This window comes from Ambystoma mexicanum, chromosome 13 (assembly GCF_040938575.1).
Source record: "Ambystoma mexicanum isolate Mex_15411 chromosome 13, UKY_AmexF1_1, whole genome shotgun sequence".
NCBI classification, from domain to species: domain Eukaryota; kingdom Metazoa; phylum Chordata; class Amphibia; order Caudata; family Ambystomatidae; genus Ambystoma; species Ambystoma mexicanum.
The window spans coordinates 739,538,420-739,560,318 of NC_090938.1; positions in this window are offsets into that span (position 1 = coordinate 739,538,420).

Sequence of the window (21,899 nt, forward strand, 5' to 3'; positions counted from 1 at the left end):
CATTAAAGATGCATTACAGACATGGCGACACCACCTTATGGGGGCAAAATATAAAACCGTGGTGTATACAGACCACAAGAACCTACAAGACTTGGCCTCCCTTAAATGCGTAAATAGCAGACAGGTACGCTGGCATCTCTTCTTTGCAGCATATGATTTTGTGGTGAAGCACAGGCTGGATACAACCCACGGCAAGGCGGATGTGCTTTCTCGTTCTCCTGGGGGGGGGAATCCTTATCTTTGTTTCCTATTAGGTGAAGGTCATGTCATTTGTATATGCACTCCATCCTTACCCATGCTTTCTACCATCAGGCAGTGGGTTTCACGACATCCACACTCATTGGCAGAATGGGACTTGGTACTTCAGGAGGGACTGCCATTCATTCAAGAAACTTTCTCCCCACGAGTGATGTACGTAATTAGGCGCTTGCTTGGTCACATGACGCTGCCATCAATGGACACCCTGGACAGCTACGCACCCTGGAGTTATTGCAACGTTGGTGCTGGTGGTCATCGATGCTGCGTGACATGGAGGCCTACGTAAACACCTGCTCTATATGTGCCCAGTGCAAATCACGCCGGGGTCGTCCGCTAGGTCTACTCCAGCCTTTGCCTATTCCTCCCAGACCTTGGCATACTGTTTCTATGGATCTAGTCATGGATCTACCCCTCAGACAGGGTTATGACACAATCTGGGTAGTCGTTGACTCCTACACCAAGATGGCCCGTTTTATACCCTGTACCGGTATACCCTCTGCCCCTACACTGGCCAAGTTCTTTAAGGCAGTTTTTTGTCTTTTTGGTTTACCACAGGTCATAGTATCAGATTGCGGCTCACAATTCACGTCACGGTTTTGGCAAGCCCTTACTAAACTTCTTGGTATTGATGCCCGCTTCTCCTCCGCATACCACCCGGAGAGTGATGGGCAGACGGAAAGGGTGAACCAGGCCCTAGAACAATACTTACGTTGCCTGACCCTTCAGTTTCAAGACACCTGGCTGAATTTACTCCATCTTGCTGAGTTCTCATACAACAACTCCCGACATTCTTCCACAGGCTTTTCCCCTTTCTTTTCATTATACGGACAACATCCCCAAACCCTTCCTTTCCCTGATTTCGATTCCTCTGCTTCTCCTGCTGCTAATGCTTGCGCCGCGACCTTGTCTCGGTTCATGCCCAAACCCTTGTCCATTTACATGAGGCCCAAGTGTCCATGAAGGCGAAAGCGGACAGGAAACGGGTGGCAGCCCCTGACTATCATGTGGGTGACCGCGTTTGGTTATCGACTCGCCATTTGCATATCCCTGGCTGCCGCAAGTTGCTTCCTCGATTTATTGGCCCCTACAGGGTTGCCAAGGTCCTGAACCCTGTAGCCCTACGCCACTCAATCCCCTCTGCATGGCGTATACACCCTGTTTTCCATGTCTCCCTGCTCAAACCTTTTCTTGCCGCTACTCGTGTCACCTCACCCCCTGCCCTGTCTCAGTCTCCTCTCCTGATGTCTTTGAGGTCAGTGCCATTCTGGGGTCTCGTTTTTGTAGGGGTCAACTACAGTACCTCGTGGACTGGTTGGGTTACGGTCCTGAGGAGCGCTCTTGGGTCCCTTCCCGGGATGTTCATGCTCCGCGCCTAGTTGCTCGTTTCCATCGGGACCATCCTTCCTGCCCACGGGGTCGTGGGCCTTTAGGCGGGGGGGCTCTGTCACGTCTCCCAGTCCACGCATTGTTAAACAATCCACAATTACAAAGATCAGCCCGTATCTACCTGTCACGACAGTCACCACTCATCATGGCGCGAAGAAACGGCATTCCGCTCGACCACATAGAGCGCTGACTGGCACTCTGGGAGTTTTTCGACCCTCATTGTTGTGGCAACTTCCATGGAAACTTCTGCATTTCCGCCAAGGAACACAGAGATTCACGCGTCACGTGAGGTGAATGACTACCAATCACATTCATCATCTGTTAGCACGTGATTTTCCTCACGCTTCCGTGATGCGCATCATGTGACTGTGGTTAGCAGTTAAAAGCATCAGAAGCCACGAAGTCAGTGCTTCTCAGCTGCCTCTTAAGGACTGTTTGGCGTTTTGAATCTCATTGGATATTTAGGCACTACGACCACGGACTGCTTCACGGATTTGTCTTCGTCCTTCTCCTTGCATCTGTTACCTTTGCCCTGGATCTGTTTCTACTGGTATTGACCCAGACACTCAACGGACTGCATAACGGACTGCCATTTGCCTGGAACTTTTGGCCTTGTAACCACTGGTTTTTTATCTTGTTTTTGGATTCTGGACTCTTGTGCAGATTTATCTTGACCCAGGTGTTCAACTGTCATCCAAGCTGTCGTGATAAACTGCTAGGCGCTTGCAGTAACCTGCATTTGCACTAACCCACTGAGCTATCTTGTGTGTATTAGAGCCTATTCGAAGCGTGGAGGAAAATGCTGACATCAACCAGGACTCTCGAACTGGGTGAGCCTGCATGCTTGCAAGGGGTTAATTGCGAAGGCCTTTTCTGAAGACATAAAACATCTAGCATTTGCTCTATGCAGCCCTTGGGAGCCAGGCACAGCTTTGCTCGTCTTCGCTCTGCGAGCCAGGTGCACTGATAAGGCAAGAATGTCTGATCTTCTCAAAACACAGTGCCCGAAGCCTGGGAGCCAAGACTGGCTGTTTCCAGTCTTGTAGCTTTCCAAGCAAAAACATGTTTACTGCTGGGAAGGGAGAGCCTAGAAGCTTCTCGAAGAGCTGACACGTCATGATGATTGACGTGCAGCTCCTAATAAGAGAACTATACTTGGACCAGGGAAGAGGGGACTCATCCTGGGCTGTTGGAAAGACGCGCGTATCAAGAAGAACCGTGCCTGGACGACCAGCTGTGCACTATCAGGGCCGAGACTCCTAACATCACATCCCCGCTCTGGTGTAGGACTGTGGGGGCTTGGCCAGTCCTCCCCTCCTCTTCTGAGGAGTGCCGGGCACCTGTAGCGGCGAGGGACCTGGGTGTGATCAGATCGTACCTTCATCTACATTTCATTAGGAGCATAAGACCAAATAATTGCATATTCATCTGTGATTGATAATTGGCATTATATAGCTTGCACTTTCTATTTCCACATTATTGTAAATTGCTGCTTAGTTCTCATTAGACACTGTAGATAATAAATGCAAGCATCATATATTCTGTGTGATTGGCTTTTTTCAAGACTGAGTTCATCGTGCGTCTTAAACCTTATTTGTGTGGGAAGGTAATTAGGAGTGATTTACTTTGCACAAAGGGCTGGATCCCAGGGAGGTGCGGGTACTGTTTATCACTACATCTGGCGCTGTGAGCAGGGTTTACGAGCACGATGCCATTCTGGAAAAAACATGCAAAAGATGAATGCAATGGGGAAGATAGTGCACTCTGTCACATTCCAGGATGGCCGGCATCAAATGCTTGGTCGGGTGTGGCAGATATTTTGCATCGGTACTCGGCACCGAGGGCATGGGACATGCTTGAAAATGATGTTTCCCCGGCGGTAATTAGTAAGTGCTTGGAGAGTTTACCACTTGAGAAATGCAGAAGGGAGCTAAAGGCAGCAGGAAACATAGGCTGGTTATTCCTGCAGGCGCTCAGAAAGGTGCATGAGAATGAATTGCTTAAAGATGCGCAGATTCGCAAATTAACAGATGAGATTTCCCTGCTCCAAGAGCAACAAATCATTATGAGAGAGACCCTTCAATCGTCCGTTAAACGGGCTGATCAGGTGGACGACAGGTGTGCCTCTTTAGCTGTGCGTGTAGCCACGCACAAGCGCAGACAGCGGCGGGGCAATCCGTCAAAGATAGGGATTTGCGCGCTAATTAGGAAAGATAACTGGGACCCAAATTTATGGTCGGGTGAAGTCAGTGATGGTGAAACTGAGCTAGCATATGACTGGAATGAGTCTGTTGAAATTGGACTTGCTGAATTAAATTGTTCTGATGAAGAGGAGCTGGAATGTGCTCCAAAGAAATGTGTTTATCCAGTGCGGCCGTTAATCACTAACAAGTCAAAAGGCCAAGCTGGCGGTGCAAATATTCAGAATACAAGGATTGTCCGCGATTATACACAGACAGAGCTTTTAGAGATTGCTAAGTTATTTAGACAGAAGCCAGGTGAAGCACTTCTGAGATGGTTCCTTCGCCTCTGGGACACGGGTGCCGATAGTATCTTCTTAACCCCAGAGGAACTGTTAAAGATGGGTTCACTCACTACTAATGTGATGTTGGGACAGATAGTGCGCGGTGCGCTCGGGCAGCAAGGTTCTCATTCCTTGTTTAATTGGCTTCAGACTGCTCTAATGACTCTGTATGGGAGTCCAATGGATATGGAAGAGAGTTGGGGCGGTTGGCAATCACTAACTGAAGCAACAGATCAGCTTAGAGAGATGGGTTTACAGTGTGTACTGTACAGTGCAAATTTTGCAGGGCCTGACATGGAGTTGTTTACAGCTGGCATGCGCGCACGTTTGTTAAGAAATGCACCGAGTCACATGAAGGGCGCATTGCTTTCATTGCTGGGTCCAGCGCAGGGCAAAGCCATTGGTGAAGTGGCCCTTCTGTTAGGGCAATTAGAAGGGCTGGATGTGCGCAAAGCAGCGCGCCTAGTGGCTGCAAACAATGATTCAGAGAAAAAGCGTGGTAAAAATGTAAAGTCTAAAGAGAAAGCTGATACTGTCGAGATCACACGCAGACAAATGTGGGTGGACCTGCTAAAAGCAGGAATTCCAAGGGAAGAGATAGATGGTAAACCCACATCTGAGCTGCTGGAGAAATGGAAAAAATTAAAAAGACAGGGATTGGGAAAAACTAAGCCCTCTGCACCCTCTGAAGAGGAGGTGTTGAAGCCCAAAGTGCGAGCAAAAGGTTACCCTGATTTGGCAAAGGACAAGTGGGAGGTCCCAGACCCCATTTTTGATTAAAGGGCTGGCTCTGTCTTTGAGGTACGGTTAATAAAGAGAACTAGTCCCAGAGACAGACGCCCTTTTGTGCCACTTACCTTGTACTTGGATGAGAAAGTAAAACATGTTTTGGCTCTATTAGACACAGGAGCGGAGGTAACCATTCTGAATGGCAATCCCAGTAAATTATCTGGTCCCAGAGTTTTGGTCAATGGTTATGGGGGAGCAGAAACTGTTGCAAAAGCCTTTCATGTAAAAATGTCAATAAGCGAGGGATTGCCTTTCACAGCAAATGTCTTGATTACAGATATACCGGAGTACATCCTTGGCATGGATGTGTTGTTGGGCAAAAGTGTGACTACAGATTTAGGCGAATTTGTTTTTGGCAATCGAAAAATCCATGTGAGAGTTATTAACCCCGTTGTGGTTGGGCATGCCAAATGGTCCCCCTTGCATTTACCTCCTCCTGCTGACCCAGTGTGTGTGAAACAGTACAGGCTACCTGGAGGACATAAAGAGATTGGTGAAACTATTGAGTCATTGGTGAAAGCTGGCATAATGAGGCCGGCAGTCAGTCCATTCAACTCGCCGATCTGGCCTGTCCGCCGCCCGGATGGAGCGTGGCGTCTGACAATTGATTACCGCATTTTGAACAAGAAGGTGCCGCCCTTAGCTGCGGCAGTGCCAGACATCATCACCCTGATTGAAAACCTTACGAGAGAAGTGGGTGAATGGCATGTGGTCCTTGACCTGGCCAATGCATTTTTCTCCATTGATATTGACACTGAATCACAAGACCAATTTGCTATCACTTGGGGAGACAGACAATTTACCTTTACTAAATTGCCCCAGGGGTATGTGCATAGTCCCACTCTGTGTCATGGATTGATTGCCAGAGACTTAAAGATGGTGCAGTTGGATGATGTATTTATTGCTCATTACATTGATGACATCATGCTGACCAGTGTTGAGAAAGAACATGTAGAAAACGCTGCTGAAAAGTTGATCACACACATGCAAAATCGGGGGTGGGCCATAAATCCCAAAAAGGTACAGGGGCCTGCTCAAGAGGTGATATTTCTAGGTGCAATCTGGTCTGGGTCAGTTAAGAAAATTCCTGACCCGGTAATTGATATGGTTCAGCAGATGGCTCCACCAGCAGATAAAAAAGAGGCACAAAGATTCATTGGGTTAATGGGGTTTTGGAGAAATCACATACCTCATTTAAGCCTGATACTGAAACCCATTTACAAAGTCACCAGAAAGAAACATGACTTTACATGGGGCCTAGAGCAACAGACTTCCTTCCAACAGGCTAAAGACGCATTGCAAAATTACATCACGCTGGGGCCCCTGACAAAAACTGATCCTTTTGAATTGGAAATTCTTGTCTACAATGACGTGGCTGTGTGGAGCTTGTGGCAAAAGCAAGGACAGAAAGAGTGCCACAGGGGTTCTGGTCAAGGAAACTCACAGATCCTATGACAAGATACACTCCGCTTGAGAAACAAGTTGCTGCAGTGTACTGGGCTCTAGTTGAAACTGAAAGAATCACAGGCGAGCAACCAGTGACAATTTGCACAGAAATTCCAATCATGGGCTGGGTGCGTGACACTGCTGCAAGTGGGAAAAGTGGCAGAGCACAAGACGCCACTCATGTCAAATGGAAATGGTATTTACAGCAACGTGCGAAAGCTGGCCGCACAGGGGTTTCCAGACTGCAAGAACAAATGCTGGAGGCAGTAGATCTGGAAGCGATGCCTGAACCAAACACCCCTGTGGCGTTGCCAGAATCTCCCTTCAAAGTCGCACCCGCCTATGATACATTGACAGAAGAAGAACAAAAGTCTGCATGGTTCACGGACGGCACCGCAAAGTATGATAAAGGGCAAAGACACTGGCAAGCTGTCGCATTCCAGCCCCACCGAGAAACACTGCTAATGAGAGAAGGTGTGGGAGGATCAAGTCAGTATGCTGAACTGCAGTCAGTGGCCTCCGTGATTGAACAGGTGAAGGAAACAGAGACTGCATACATATACACAGACAGTTGGGCCACATATCAAGGCCTGACACATTGGGCACCGGCATGGAGAAGAGATGGTTGGCAGATCAAGAACACGCCGATCTGGGGAGGGCCAGACATCTGGGAAGAGATGTGGTGCAAAGGTGAGGGGTGCAAAATCTGCATTGGGCATGTCGATGCACACATGCCCGCTGACATCTCACTGGCTGCCCTGTTCAACAATGAAGTGGACCAAATGGCAAAGATTCGCCCAGTGACAACACCGCAAGAAGCTGAGGTGCTGCAAGGGATGGCGGATTGGGCACACCAAACCTCAGGGCATCTAGGGCAAAAGGGAACTTATCAATGGGCAAAAAAGAGACAATTGCCCATTACCATGGATCAAGCCAGACAAGCTGCCTCCCAATGTTCCGTGTGCAATGAAGTGAAGCACTACCCTCTGGAGAGGAAGCCTCAAGGCCCTTTGAGAAGAGGTGAAAGAGCTGCTAGCGTATGGCAAGTTGACTACATTGGCCCTTTACCGCCCGAGAATGGAAAGCATTATGTGTTGACCATGGTAGACACATACTCTGGACTGTTATTAGCTTATCCCGCCGCCCATGCAGATCAACGGGCTACCTTGCAAGGCATGGAATACCTCATCAGACACTATGGCATCCCGGATGAAATCCAATCAGACCAAGGCAGCCATTTGCTGGACACAATGTGCAAGACTGGGCACTAGAGCAAGGCATAAAATGGACACTGCACATCAGCCGATACCCAGAATCCTCTGCTCTGGTGGAACGTAGCAATGGGCTGCTCAAGCAACAAATAAAGAAGCTGACTAAGACTCACACTCTCGAGGGGTGGTCCAAACATCTGGCACAAGCACTGTTTGAACTGAACAATCGTCTGCTGGAAAATCGCCAGACACCCTTTGTGAGACTGACAAGTGAGAAAGTGGAATCTACAAAGACTCTTGTTGTGTGGAAAACCGACAAAGAAGCTAAGCTGCCTGTGCAAGCCACTGCAGGCAGCATTGGACTTGATCTATCTACCTGTGAAGATGATGTTATACCGGCGGGGCAAACCAAATCCATCTCGCTGGGTATTGGCATCAAATTGCCGGCTGGCACTTATGGACGCATTGCTGCACGATCCAGCCTGGCAAAACAAGGCATTGACATATTGGGAGGTGTGATTGATCCTGATTATAGAGGGACTGTTTCGGTACTTTTACATAATGCTGGTGCATCTGCAGTACCATTAACCAAATATGACCGAATTGCACAATTGATTTGTGAACGAGCAGTTGTCCCCCTAGTAGTAGAAAGCAAGCAATCCCCAGACACTACATTGAGGGGGGAAGGAGGTTTCGGTAGCACGGGAAAAAAGGTGTGGGTGCACCATCCTAACAAAAAGCCTGAGGCTGGGGAAGTGTTAAGTGAAGGTGTTGGAAGTACTTATGTTGTACTTTTGCATAATTCTGATGTGCCTGTTTATATTCCCGCTACTCACACCACGAACGTAGAGCAGTATGAAGGGGATGGGACTTGCCTTGCTGTGGGTGCTCCTGGCCTGCCAAACCAACGCTTTCTCTGTAAAGAGTGGGTTATTGCAAGACACTACATGGACTCTGAGAATCGCATGCACTACACCTGATGCTCCAGTCCTGCGTGATAACTACAACCGCACCGTAACCTGTGAGAAAAGCGTTACAAATGAGTATCCACATGGAACTGCAAGAGTTCTAGATTGGCACATTGTCGGACACCTTTTATCACTAACTCATATGACTGGTGCTTACGAAATCTTAGGTCCAAAAGTTTCAGTGAATGGATCAAATAATTTGTTTGATGTTTCATGTTTCTTTTGCCCCAAGAACTGCAACAAGTGTACTCGCCAAGATTTTCTGGGCTATAACTTGACCAAATGCCTTTCATACAATTGTACGTTGAAACAGCCTCTACCAGATGGTAGTATGGTGTTTATATCAAAAACCAATATTGTACATGGTAGGCATCCCACTTGGAGGATGGTGTTTTTCAAATCACACAAAGTAGAAACTGTGAACATGCTAGATTTTCCAGTAGTAAGACAACATTTAAATTGCAGACATGTGATGCACGCTTCCATCATTTCAGAGGTACACTTAGACATAGACTTGTCACGTGGCAATGTTTCCTTAGTACTACCAAGCTGCTATAAATGGAGTCAATTTCTATGGCCCATCACCAAATTGCGCGTAGCTAGGGGTTTAGATTCATTGATTGCGGGTGCAGCGGGAGTGGGAACGGGGGCTTTAAATGCTTTTGACATAGAAACTGTGCGCAACAAGTTAGCCACTATGGGTTCTGATGCCAGCGGCGCTATAAAACTTCTGGCCCAGTGGGGCCCATTGATAAGTCCTACCCTGCGCAACACTGCTACAAGTATTGGCAACCATTGGAAGTGGCAGAATTTCAGCTATGAAGACATTTTCTCTGCCATAGGACAGGTCAACAAAACTGCTAAAGACACACAATGCATTTTATGGCAAACTTTGCTAAATCAGCAGGTGTTGGCTTTCCGCTCCGAATGGGGGCGACTATCTTCAACCCACTGGCACACAGAGCTACAGTTACCAGCAAACATATGGATTAAGCCGCTTGCTTTTGATTGCATGAATAACACCTGCCATGCGTTAATGCAAGTTAGTAGGACCGCTTATGCTCTAGAAATATGGTGCCCTTTTATAGTATTGCCTATGAAAATCAATGGTTCCTGGTGGGTTCCGCAAATACGAGGGGAATGGTTAGACAGCCAAAACTACACCATCCACAGTCACACCTGCATGCCCTGGGATCAGGGGTGGGTGTGTCCCCTAACTGGGAGGGTTCCGGACCCATGCATACATCCCGTAGCAGAGGAGTGCACCTGGATGCAATACCACATAAATGGGACTGACATCTTCCAGATAGATCAGCATAAAGCTTGCGTAGTTACTAATCATTCCTTGCTTATTAACAATTATAGGTTATTAGGGAATCCTCAAGTATTTTGCGTAGATCAAGTTTTGACTATCTTAGACATTGTTACTCATACCCTATATTCTTTAACCCAGTGGTCTCACACTACTCTGCATGCTGAGCTCACGCATTTGCTTAACTGGACTCTATCCTATGGAGTGATTACTGCCCGGCTTCAAGCTATTAGACAGTTTGCTCAAACTGCTTGGAAAGATTTCCAGATGCTAGCTACCTCAGTTATTTCTGCAGAGTACAAGCTGATAATAGACAGAAACCAATTAATCAAAACTGCTGACCATCTGCAATCAGTTACTACTCACCACTGGTGGGATATATTCACTGGATGGTCTCCCTCCTTCACTAAGCTGCTTAATATAATACTGCACCCATTGCTGTGGTTGCTGATTTCCCTAATATTCATACTTATCGTCTTCATTGGGCTCTTGCGCAGAATGTCTTTCCTTTATGCTAGAATGACTGTGCTAGAGAAACGCTTAATTGGCCTACAGCACACTGTGTATGCTTCCAAATCATGGAACTGAGTCAGCATTTTCAGGCCTCACTTCGAAAGGGGTGGAATGTCGTGATAAACTGCTAGGCGCTTGCAGTAACCTGCATTTGCACTAACCCACTGAGCTATCTTGTGTGTATTAGAGCCTATTCGAAGCGTGGAGGAAAATGCTGACATCAACCAGGACTCTCGAACTGGGTGAGCCTGCATGCTTGCAAGGGGTTAATTGCGAAGGCCTTTTCTGAAGACATAAAACATCTAGCATTTGCAAGAGGCTCTATGCAGCCCTTGGGAGTCAGGCACAGCTTTGCTCGTCTTCGCTCTGCGAGTCAGGTGCACTGATAAGGCAAGAATGTCTGATCTTCTCAAAACACAGTGCCCGAAGCCTGGGAGCCAAGACTGGCTGTTTCCAGTCTTGTAACTTTCCAAGCAAAAACATGTTTACTGCCGGGAAGGAGAGCCTAGAAGCTTCTCGAAGAGCTGACACGTCATGATGATTGACGTGCAGCTCCTAATAAGAGAACTATACTTGGACCAGGGAAGAGGGGACTCATCCTGGGCTGTTGGAAAGACGCGCGTATCAAGAAGAACAGTGCCTGGACGACCAGCTGTGCACTATCAGGGCCGAGACTCCTAACATCACATCCCCGCTCTGGTGTAGGACTGTGGGGGCTTGGCCAGTCCTCCCCTCCTCTTCTGAGGAGTGCCGGGCACCTGTAGCGGCGAGGGTCCTGGGTGTGATCAGATCGTACCTTCATCTACATTTCATTAGGAGCGTAAAACCAAATAATTGCATATTCATCTGTGATTGATAATTGGCATTATATAGCTTGCACTTTCTATTTCCACATTATTGTAAATTGCTGCTTAGTTCTCATTAGACACTGTAGATAATAAATGCAAGCATCATATATTCTGTGTGATTGGCTTTTTTCCAGACTGAGTTCATCGTCCGTCTTAAACCTTATTTGTGTGGGAAGGTAATTAGGAGTGATTTACTTTGCACAAAGGGCTGGATCCCAGGGAGGTGCGGGTACTGTTTATCACTACACAAGCCTCACTGGATACCGACCCAATGACTCTGCTGTTGATCCCCTGATACATCCCATCCTTTGCGGCCTTGTTTACATTACACTTAGGTAAGCCTTATTACAACTTGTTTTCATATAACCTTATCATTGCACTTTGTTTGATAACCATCTATTGCATTACAGCGCTCAGGGGGTCCTTCCGGCATTCCTGGTTCCAGATTGAAGGCTCACTTCACCTGTGGCCTCAAAGATTGCACAGGCAGTGATTGGCCATTCTGCCTGTGTGGTACTTGGGGACGGAGGTATTCATTAATCTGCATGACCATCAAGATTAGAACAGTTGGTCTGTACTGTGTAAGTAAATGGGTATCAGGTAATATTATCCCCATATATATGGTCGCCGTAAATAATATCGCCGGGAAAAGGTCGCAGTGATATTATATGGGTGACCATATATATGGGGACAGGGGCAAACAAAAAAAAATAAATAAATAAAAAATCAAGTTGATTAGAAATAGACCTTCAAGTGTACGTAAGCGTGATAGTGCTACGTAGCTCATGCCTTCTTTAAAGACTGTTACCAATATCTATCAATGCTTTGTCTAGGGTAAGACCTTGGGATTTATGAATGGTGACTGCATATGCAAGAGTTAGAGAAAATTGTTCTCTACGTACATACATGTCTTTGAAGAGAAGGAATCGAGCTTTTGAGCGCTCTATCCTTTTTACTTCTGAAAGTTTGTCAAAGAGTATATTGACAAACTGAATGTTGTTGTCACGTGGGTATGTTTGAAAGCCAACAACTGTACCCAGTGCTCCATTAACTAGTCCTTGCTCCACGTCCAGGTTACGTTTAAGCATTACTCTACAGTTTAAGGATAATTTTAATATTTTTTCCAAGCCAGCTGTGTTGGAGATTGAATTTTCTAAGGTATTTAGTCTTGTTGTGGCTTGTTGACACATAGGTAGTGTAATACCATGTACGTCCAGTTTGTCTGTGGAGCAAATTTCAATTATTGGTTGCATTTCTTTTTTTAACATTGTTTCATTGAATTTGGAACAGCTTACAAGAGTTGGCATTAAAGCCATACAATTGACATTTTTTGTGTGCTAATTGTTCCATAACATCAGTAGCACATGAGTTATCGCCATAGAGTGCTTGAATGTGCCGGGTTTTTAATATTGTTTGGGATTATTGAGATAGTACACCAACTCTAATACTTTTTAAAATGTTGGCGTAGGTGAGGTCTGTAAATTGGTGCATGTTCTCTGTTAATTCTGTGTATTGGAAATGTTGCCAAAGGTTGACATTTCCTATGCTGCCAATAGTTTTACGGCAGAGTTTGTGTCCTAAGGTTTTAAAAATAGATCACCTTTCACTGGTGTCAATTGAAGAAGATCTCTGAAAACAATGTGTTTGCCTCCAAAGAGTTCTTCATAGTTTGTTTTAAGTACTTCTTGCAATCTCAGATGAATCAAAGCCAACATTAGGTTCGAGAACATGCACACTTCATCTATTAGTAGCATTTTCATTTGTTTCAAAACTCTGTGTAGTTCCATTGCAGCTTCTGTAGAAAGTTTGTAATAATCTAATTTGTTTTGGTGATCTACTGGAAGGAGTAGTAATCGGTGTAAAGTGACACCACCTATGTTGTGGGCAGCTAAATCTGTGGGGGCAGTTACAACAGCTGACATTTTGTTGTTTGTCAATTGTTGAAGGAACTTGCTGATGGTTTTGATTAAGAATGTTTTACCTGAACCAGCTTCACCACTGACGTATAGTAGTATAGGTGTGTAATTTTGGCAGGTACATTCTTTATTTTCATGTTGTACACCATGTGCAATTTGTTTTGTTACTTCTTCAAAAATTCTGTTCTGCTCTTTTAGTTTCGATTGTAGTGCAGTTAAGTCTTCTGTATCTTATTCAAAGTGAAACATGGTGTTTTCTACTTCTGTCATAGCTAATTCTGCCTCATTTGCTATTAGTGGCTGTCCCAGTGGTTCTTGGCTTCCTGTTATAGAAGGTTAACTACTGTCAGGAGTGTCCTTATCTATTTGGGCCTGGAGGAGTTCTTCATGTTGCTGTTCATTTTGCAACATTGTTTTGTCCTGCATAAAGTTCACATCGGTAATAGTGCTTTCATTTGCTTTGAAAGCATCATTGTAGCAGTCATAGTTATCTAGTATCTCTTCTTCTTTTCTCCATGGTTTAAAAGGCTTTAGGAGGGACATGTAATATAGTTCTTTCTGTTGAGGAGTTTTTAATGACAATTTGATATGATTAATTAAACTTGGTTTGGTAAGTTTTACTAAGCTGCCTTCACAATCTGTCACTTTATATCTACCTTTGCTTTCATTGGGTTTTATATTATTTTTGTATGCAAAGTTTTGGGCTATGTAGTATAGACACATGTTTTCCAAAGTGGTACTCCTGTTCGGGTAGTATTGTTTTTCAAAATGGCTTGGCCGTTGGGATTATTTTTGGCTATTGTTTCTATGTCATCATATGATTTGGGAACTCTTTTTCTAGATTTAGCAGAACCAAGACTTAGCCATACTATATTTTCAGATTTTCCAAACAAAGCAGTACCGGTTAAACGATCTGCAGCTTTGTAGGTGCCACATTCTCTATGAAAGAGCATTTTTATGCCTAAGCTGTACAATTTCTGAGATAGCATTTTGTCTGATGATGGGTCATTCCAGAGGTCTTGAAGCTCTGTTTTTTCTGCTTTTGTTAAGTATGCTGTAACATATCATGCAACTGCAGTGGAATTGTCTTCAATGTACTGCACATCTATGTTTGCATTCCATAAGTGGGCAATGATTGCATTGTGATCATTGATATATTTTGATTCTTCTGTTCTTTTTATGTAATATGTGTTCTTAGGTGATTTACCTTTAACATTATGTCTAATTGAAGACATGAAGTTGTTTACTTCACCTGTTTCTGTAACTGGTCTATGGAAACCAAACCGGCATTTGGTTTAGTATTTCCCTTTCTTTTTGTATTTGCGACAACAATATTGGCCACATTTGTGTCTTTGAAATTGTACAATTTGTGCATGAAGGTCACTATTTGTCGTTTGTGAAGGGATTTCACAAGTGACATATTTTTGGATGAACTGCAAAACAGTGGCATCACTGTCCTGACCAAATTTAGGAGCATCTTTAATCCATAGAAGTATGTGGATATGTGGTGCTCCTCTGGCTTGATTTTCTTTTCTCCAAAAGAAGTGTTCCACTTCTCCGAGTGGAGGAACAGTTTTATTACAAATAAAGTGTAGCATAGCAATGAAACGATGATGGAAATATCTTGAAACATTAACAGGATCGCAAAGTTCTGCAGGTGTTAGTATATCTGTTTGTTTTGTTTTTGTTTGATATGCGTACGAAATCATGTAAATCTTCCCATGCATATTCTGCACAACTTAATGTAACAAACCAAGTGGGTGGTCCAAGGTTTCTGATCATACAACGTACATCTCCATGACGTCGGAACCAGTATTCTTTCGTAGCATGCATGTTTGCAAACAAATTTGCAATACTTGATTGTAAAACCTCATCTTTTTCCTGCACTTTTTGTATTAAATGTGCAGCCGACATATTTTGAAACTGTGTTCCTGATTTCAATATGTGTGCAACTCCGGAACATAGAGTTGCTAGTTCACTTTCAAAGAGTAGGTGGAATATGTATTCCACGTTTTGTCTAAATCTGGGATCTTCAGAATACATTTGTAATGAGCGGTATTCTGATGCTTTTATTTGAGTGTGTCTGTCATCGTATCTTCCTCCTTTGCCAGTAGGAAATAGTAGAGGAAAAGCACGTGATTCTATATGTTTTTCCCATATGCTCATTGGTGATCGTTTGGTTTGTCGCATTTGGTACGTTTCTCGTGCATCATCTATGCTGTCTTTAGAGTGCAATGGATGCATTCTATAATGGTCTAAAATATTGGATACTGCATTGGTATCCAGAAGTTCAAAATGACCAGTTTCTCGTGACTCTTGAATTATTTCAGTTGTTCCACTTAAGTTTTCTTCAATATTTGTAGTACTCATTATTGTCTTTTAAATATTGCAAGGCTTGTCTAACTTTATGTAAGTCGACGAGTTGTTGCCAAATTGTTTTGTCTTTTGTTGGTACACCATTTACCAAGATAATTAAAGATTGTTCGATTGGACGTTGCACTCCTAGAGTGTGTACATTTTCTGTCAGATTTAATGGTAAATAAACTACTTTGCCACAAATACCTTTCACCAATTCTGAGGGATGTAATTTTGCTGTTTTTGGTTGAAGACGTATTATTGCTTGAAATGGGTGTACTGTTTGAATTATGATGTTCTCGTATAAATTGAGTTGTTGCAGGGGTTTTGGTAGTGGAAATAATTCCAAATTATTTGTAATGGCACGTGAAGGAGTTTGGTTGTTGTCAAGTTTTGTAGTGCAGTAACTGCAAAGTATTAAAGGGTCAGTTATTTCATATTTGTTTTCTGCTAGAAGGTAGAGAGCTAATTCAAAATTCAAGCCATTTAGAATCTTCATTATCGTCTATTTTGTATGTTATGTCTATAATTTTTGTGTTAGTTTTATAAAAGGTTTTGCGGCAACACACACGCACATGGTTTGGTATTTCAGCGTATGTACTTTTAAATTTTAGTATTTCTTTTTTGTATGTGTGTAGTAGAAGGTTGCCTTGTGTACATTTGTTGCTAGTTTGTTGTAAAGGTATTGTGGTTTGTAAATTGCTTTCACTTCCAAAATATTTTCCTGGATATGGTCAATTTCTTCAAGTAGTTCTTTGGCTGTACCATGAAGAAGATTGTTATTTAAATTGGCTAGTGCTAATGCAGGACTTTTAGCATAGTACAGTTTATAGACTAGATTTCTTATAGTTGGATGATGAGTTGATATCATTTTGATATGATAAAAGGTGCTTTTGCAAATTGGTCCTGAAATGCAGGCTAATGAATGTCCTTGTAGCCCTGTGTATTTACGCACTGGACAGGTATCCATATTTTGCAGCATTTTCATTTTGATTTTCTCTTTGCCTTTCACATATTGATTGAGAAATTGGCGAACATATTTGAAAGATTTTTTGGGAATGTTACACATTGACGTGCATGACCATTTGTATACTGGATGTTTTCGTCCAGTCGAATGGAGAGGTAATTCTGAGTTTTCTGGGGATATTTTTGTAAGCAGTATTTCTTGTTCCATTATGGTATTATTAATTTTTTCATAACCTCGTTCACTGCTATGTATAGCAATCGTATTTGTTTGCTTTTGTTTGTATGCTTCTTCATTAAAATATGGTTCTGTGTTTGTGTGTGACTCCATTCACCTCCACAGATATTTAAGAAGTTATTTTTGTTGATATTCCGTTTATTGAGAAGTCTTTTTTGTAATTTACTAATTAGTTTTGTTAGTGGTTTCATTCTTTTTAACACTAAAATAATTTTCTTTTGAGTAGGATTGCACTGTCTATCTAGGCTTCTAATATTTTCTACGGTAGGTTTTAAGGGTTGCGTATGATTTCTCTCCTTTTTTAATAAGATTTTTAAGGACTCTGTGGCAGAACATTTTTGCTAAAATATTTTTTGGGGTATTTTTACTTGCCATTATATCAAGATTTATGGAATAGTTTTAGCAGTAGTGGTAGCTGAATTCTTGATAATCGTTTTCTGTTTCGTTTTAGATTTCGATAGAGGAGGCAAAGTTTCTGTACTTGAAACATGTTTATATTTGCTAAATGACTGTATTAGCTGTTTTGTTTGAACTTTTTGTACACATTCTGCTAGAGATGGATACTTATTTTGGATACTTCTTTTTTCATTTGCTCTACTTCTACGTTGTTTTCTACGGACTTGCTTTTTGGTAGGCATTCTTCAGGGTTTGTTGAAAAAAATAAAGAAGGTATGCGTTGGGTTGTTCTTCAATGCTTGTGTGCTGTGTGCGTGAGTGTCTGAGTATGATGGTAGAGATGCATGTGATGGTGTGTGGAGGCTATTCTTCTATTTGTATGTTACTATACTGGGGTTTAGATAACAGTAGAAAGCAAGCTAGTTGTGAGGCGAAACAAATACTAAATCTAATGGTACAGGATTAAAACAGTTCTTTGTTCTGCAATAATAACATTCTAGAGGCTGAGTTATGTCATTTGGGCGCCAAAAAACAGGGATTTGTGCCGCATTCTGTCTGCAAATTCCTGTTTAACAAATGGGTATTTGTGGGCAGAATGGTGCACTTATCTTTTTTTTGTTCTACAAATACCATGAATCAACCATACAGTGTGTTTGAGTAACAGTAAGAATATTATGGTAATATTGTACTTACTTTTCTTGTGTTGAAATATTAGGTGTCTTCTGAGTTGTTGTTTGTACTTCGGATTCTGCTGCTTTTCAGGAGTGTGCTCTTCAATGTAATTGTAAAAGAAAGAAGTTAGTACTTTTGTGTGTATATAGTATGTAGTTTCCTTTGACTATATACAGCCTTCATATTTTATTTACATTATGTTAGTTGAACATGCTATGCAAACAAATACAATAGAAAGTGTATGAAATATGCTTGGTTTCTTAAGGCTGTGTTATTGGATGTTAGGAGATAGAAGAAATAATTATATACTTATTTTGCAATTTTTATAAGGTAAATGGCAGATAGTTTATAGAAAAGCATAGAATGTATGCATTTTGTGAAGGGGTGGGTAATAAATCAGAAGGATATGATGTACAGGTAGTGGTGTTATTGCAGTTGGGTTTTTTTCAATGTTAGTGTTTATCTGTGTGAGTGTTTGAAGGTGCTTGATCTTATCCTGGCTGTGTGTAATTTTTTAGATAGCTGTGTGTGTAAATATGTTTTTAGATGGCAGACAGGTTTGGAAGTGACAGTTGATAATAGTAGATGGGAAAAATGACAATACATTTATTTTGTAGGTTATACAGATTAAGTGACAGTTATTTTGTTTATATGCATTCATAAGATTAGTATTTGTACTGTGTAGAAAAAATGCATACCTGTTGTTTGTATTCATGCATGTGGATATGCATGCAGCTGCAAGTAGAAATCTTGGAGACTTGTACAGTGGTTTTTGTAGTAGGTGCTTTCCAATGATATGAGACTTGTACTCAGAGTAATCTACAGTATATTTGAAGTGCTGAACTCTGATGATGCAGTTAGATGTAGAGGTCTTGAATGTGATTGGTGGATGGTTGTGTGACTGTTTACCTGTATCCAATGAGGGAATGGCACAGAGAGTGAAGCGGAAATGGTAGAAGGACTGTCTAGCTTACGATATGTCCGCGGACATAACGGAAGTCTTCGGACATTACATACAGGGATTTTGGGGTGGAGAGGCATGCAAATGAGAATGAGCAGAGGAATTGATTGGGCAGTAAAGTTTGGTGGGTGTGTTGTGTAAGAAGACAGTTTGTCAGAAGGTCTTTTTCCTGAGAGAAGAACAGTTAACTATGGCTGTGTGTTTCAGAAAAGAGATAGTCTGGATTTTGGGAGACTCATGGATACATTGGTAGGCGGTGCAAGCACAACGCTGTGGAGTAGCTGTAGATCTTGGATTCCCTCATGTGGAAGTGCACTGGCATGGAGTAGGCGGAATGAAGTGGCTAGACTTGCTACCTCTCTGTGCTAGTTTGCAGACAGAAGCATCATCCAGACATAATTATAATTCATTGTGGAGGGAACAGTTTGGGACATGTGTCAGGAATTTCTTTGCAATTTGTGATGAAAGAAGGACTTGGGAAGGTCATGGATATGTTTCCAAACTCCCAAGTAATTTTTTTCTCGTATTGCGCAAAGACAAATGTGGCTGCATTCTTCTTCATTTGGTCCACAAATGGAGAAAGCGAGGCGTAATGTCAATAAGGCTGTTTGTGCCTTTCTAAGAGATGTTGGCATGTCCACTTTTCACAATGAAAATATTATGTTTCGGAGCACATACATTTTTCGCAGAGATGGAGTCCAAATGTTGGTAATGACATTTTTTGAGAAATGTACAAAATGCATTGCGTCCTTTTGTGGAACTACAGCCATCCATTTTTCAATAGGTGTTTACTATTTCCAGTTTTTCAACAACAAAAAAAAACACCACCAAAAGGCTCTTTTCAGAGCCACCACCTCCTCCCAGAGAAAAGTGCAATGATTTTGATAGGCTAGCACCCCAAAATTTTAGACCTTTGCAGACTTTTAAAAAATAAATGCACAGGGCCCTGCTCCATTTATTTGTCACTTCTATTTTTAGACTGTGAAAGGCGGCTCTGAAAAGAGCCTTTTTTTGGGGAGGATTTTTGTTGTATAATTTTTTTTTTATTTTTTACACACGACACACTAGGAGAGGAGGGGAAAGGAGGATAAGGGGGGGGACACCAACCACAGGGATAAGAAAGGGCAGGTGGAGAGAGGAAGATAGGAAGATGTAGGGTAGCCTTATTTAGGTAGTGAGCAGGTCTTCTTGTGCTCTGAGACCAGAGTCTCAAAAGCACTTTGAAGTCTCTCCACCCTGCAGAGTACTGCGTCGCAGTACATACACAAAACTGTGACCCTCGAAAGGTAAGGGTCATCAGCATTGTGAATGGCCTGTGAGGCAGCTGGAGGGATGCGCTCTCCCACAGGAGTGTCTCTTGTGGTGAGAGGAGCTGGAAACAGAGGATGAAGTAGAGGAACTCAACCTACTACGCTCCTCGCAAGGTACAACCTTGCAAACGGCCCTACCGTGGAATGACCTTAGGTGTTGCATCATAGTAGTCGTACCAAAGCTGTACGAACCAAGCTTCCCGAGACTCAGCACCATTTTGCACTGGTTGCAGGTAACTTTGTTTGCACGCGCCTTGGATATGTTTCCATGAATGGTAAATAACCGCCACACCCAAGACTCACGGTGAGTGCTGGTAGTAGGGACTTCCACTACCTCATCATCCTCTTCATCCTCCTCTACATCCTCACACCTGTTCCCCTCTTCAGGCCATTGGGGAGGTGGTGGAGGGGGCGGGGGTGGTGCTGAGGCAGATGTAGCACCAGGTGGCAGTAGAGGAGCCATGGATGCCATCAGGTTTCAGAAGAAAATCTGGAAAGTTGGCAGCAAAATGCACTGTGTTCTGTAAGGTAGCCAGAAACACAATGAGGATGAGCTCTGGGGTGTGGCCTTCTATAGGGGTGCTGGTGCACGGTCCGCGGACAGAACGAACACCTCAAAAAGTTCTAAAAAATATGTAGAAAGTCAGGGTTATTGTCTGGGACATGTGCTATGCTGCATTTTTAGTATAAAATATTGTGGATTGCCCGAAAAGGTACTTTTTTTTTTAACCATGTTTTTATTGGTTTTAAGCAAGCAAGTTATGCATTGTCATTTGCAATTAGGGTGTTACAATCGGTGCAGTCTCGCTTGAGAATACAAAACAAAGAAACAAACATAAAACTTAAACAAAACAGTTGGTCAGTGAAGAATGTTTAACTGCCTGGGGAGGCCGATGATCGGTGGGGGTGAGCCCCTCGAGGCCCCTTGTCGGATTCAAAGCTCCTGGCGGTAGATCATGCTTCAGGGTCCCGCTGTGGGGGGGGGGGGGAGGCCTCACTTTAGATCAAGGCTTTTGCTGTTTTGACTCTATTTTGCTAGCAGGGGCAGATCTCCCCAGATGGGTGAGCTTGGATACTCCGTATTTTATTTCAGTCACATTTGTCCATCCACCGTAGGGCGGGAGGCTGTCGGGCCAGGCCTGGGTATGTCTGTGCGTACTCCAAAAAGGGAGACCAAGTATGGAAGAATTTGTCTCTGTTCCCAAACCTAACGGCAGTGATTTTTTTCAGCCACTACTATGTCCCAACATTTAGTCCACCACATTTGGACCGACTGGCCCTCTGGGTTTTTCCAGAGCCTTGCCACTGAGATCTTGGCCGCAGTCAGCAGGTGGGAGCACAGTTCTGCTCTGTGGCCTGAATGGGGGAATTGGCCGTCGCCGCTTGCCCCGAGCAGTACTATCCCTAGGTCCCATGGGATTGCCAATGTTCGGGGACCCGGACAGTGTCCGCAATTCAGGAGACACGCTCTGCGTGGGTGCGGTCACATGATGGCGCCGTGAACATGTCCGCGAACGGAAGAGGTGTTCGCAGGACATCAGCTGCACGGGAACGGCTGTGCGCATGCGCGCGGGTGTTCTACGGACAGTGTTCAGGTCCTGAAAGTAATTAAAAGTGTGACACAAGCGACGCTAACAGTAACGGACGGGCGCAATGTGCGGAGAACTTATGGGTGTGGTGCGCATGTGCGTAGATGTTCTTTAGGCAGTACGGACATGTATAGTTTTCTTAAAACACCTACATTTTGATTCATTGGACATCCCGGACACAGAGTGTGTTCTCAGAACAGTTTCAACTTGCCAACGAACAGTACAGACAGGTATAGTGTCCTTA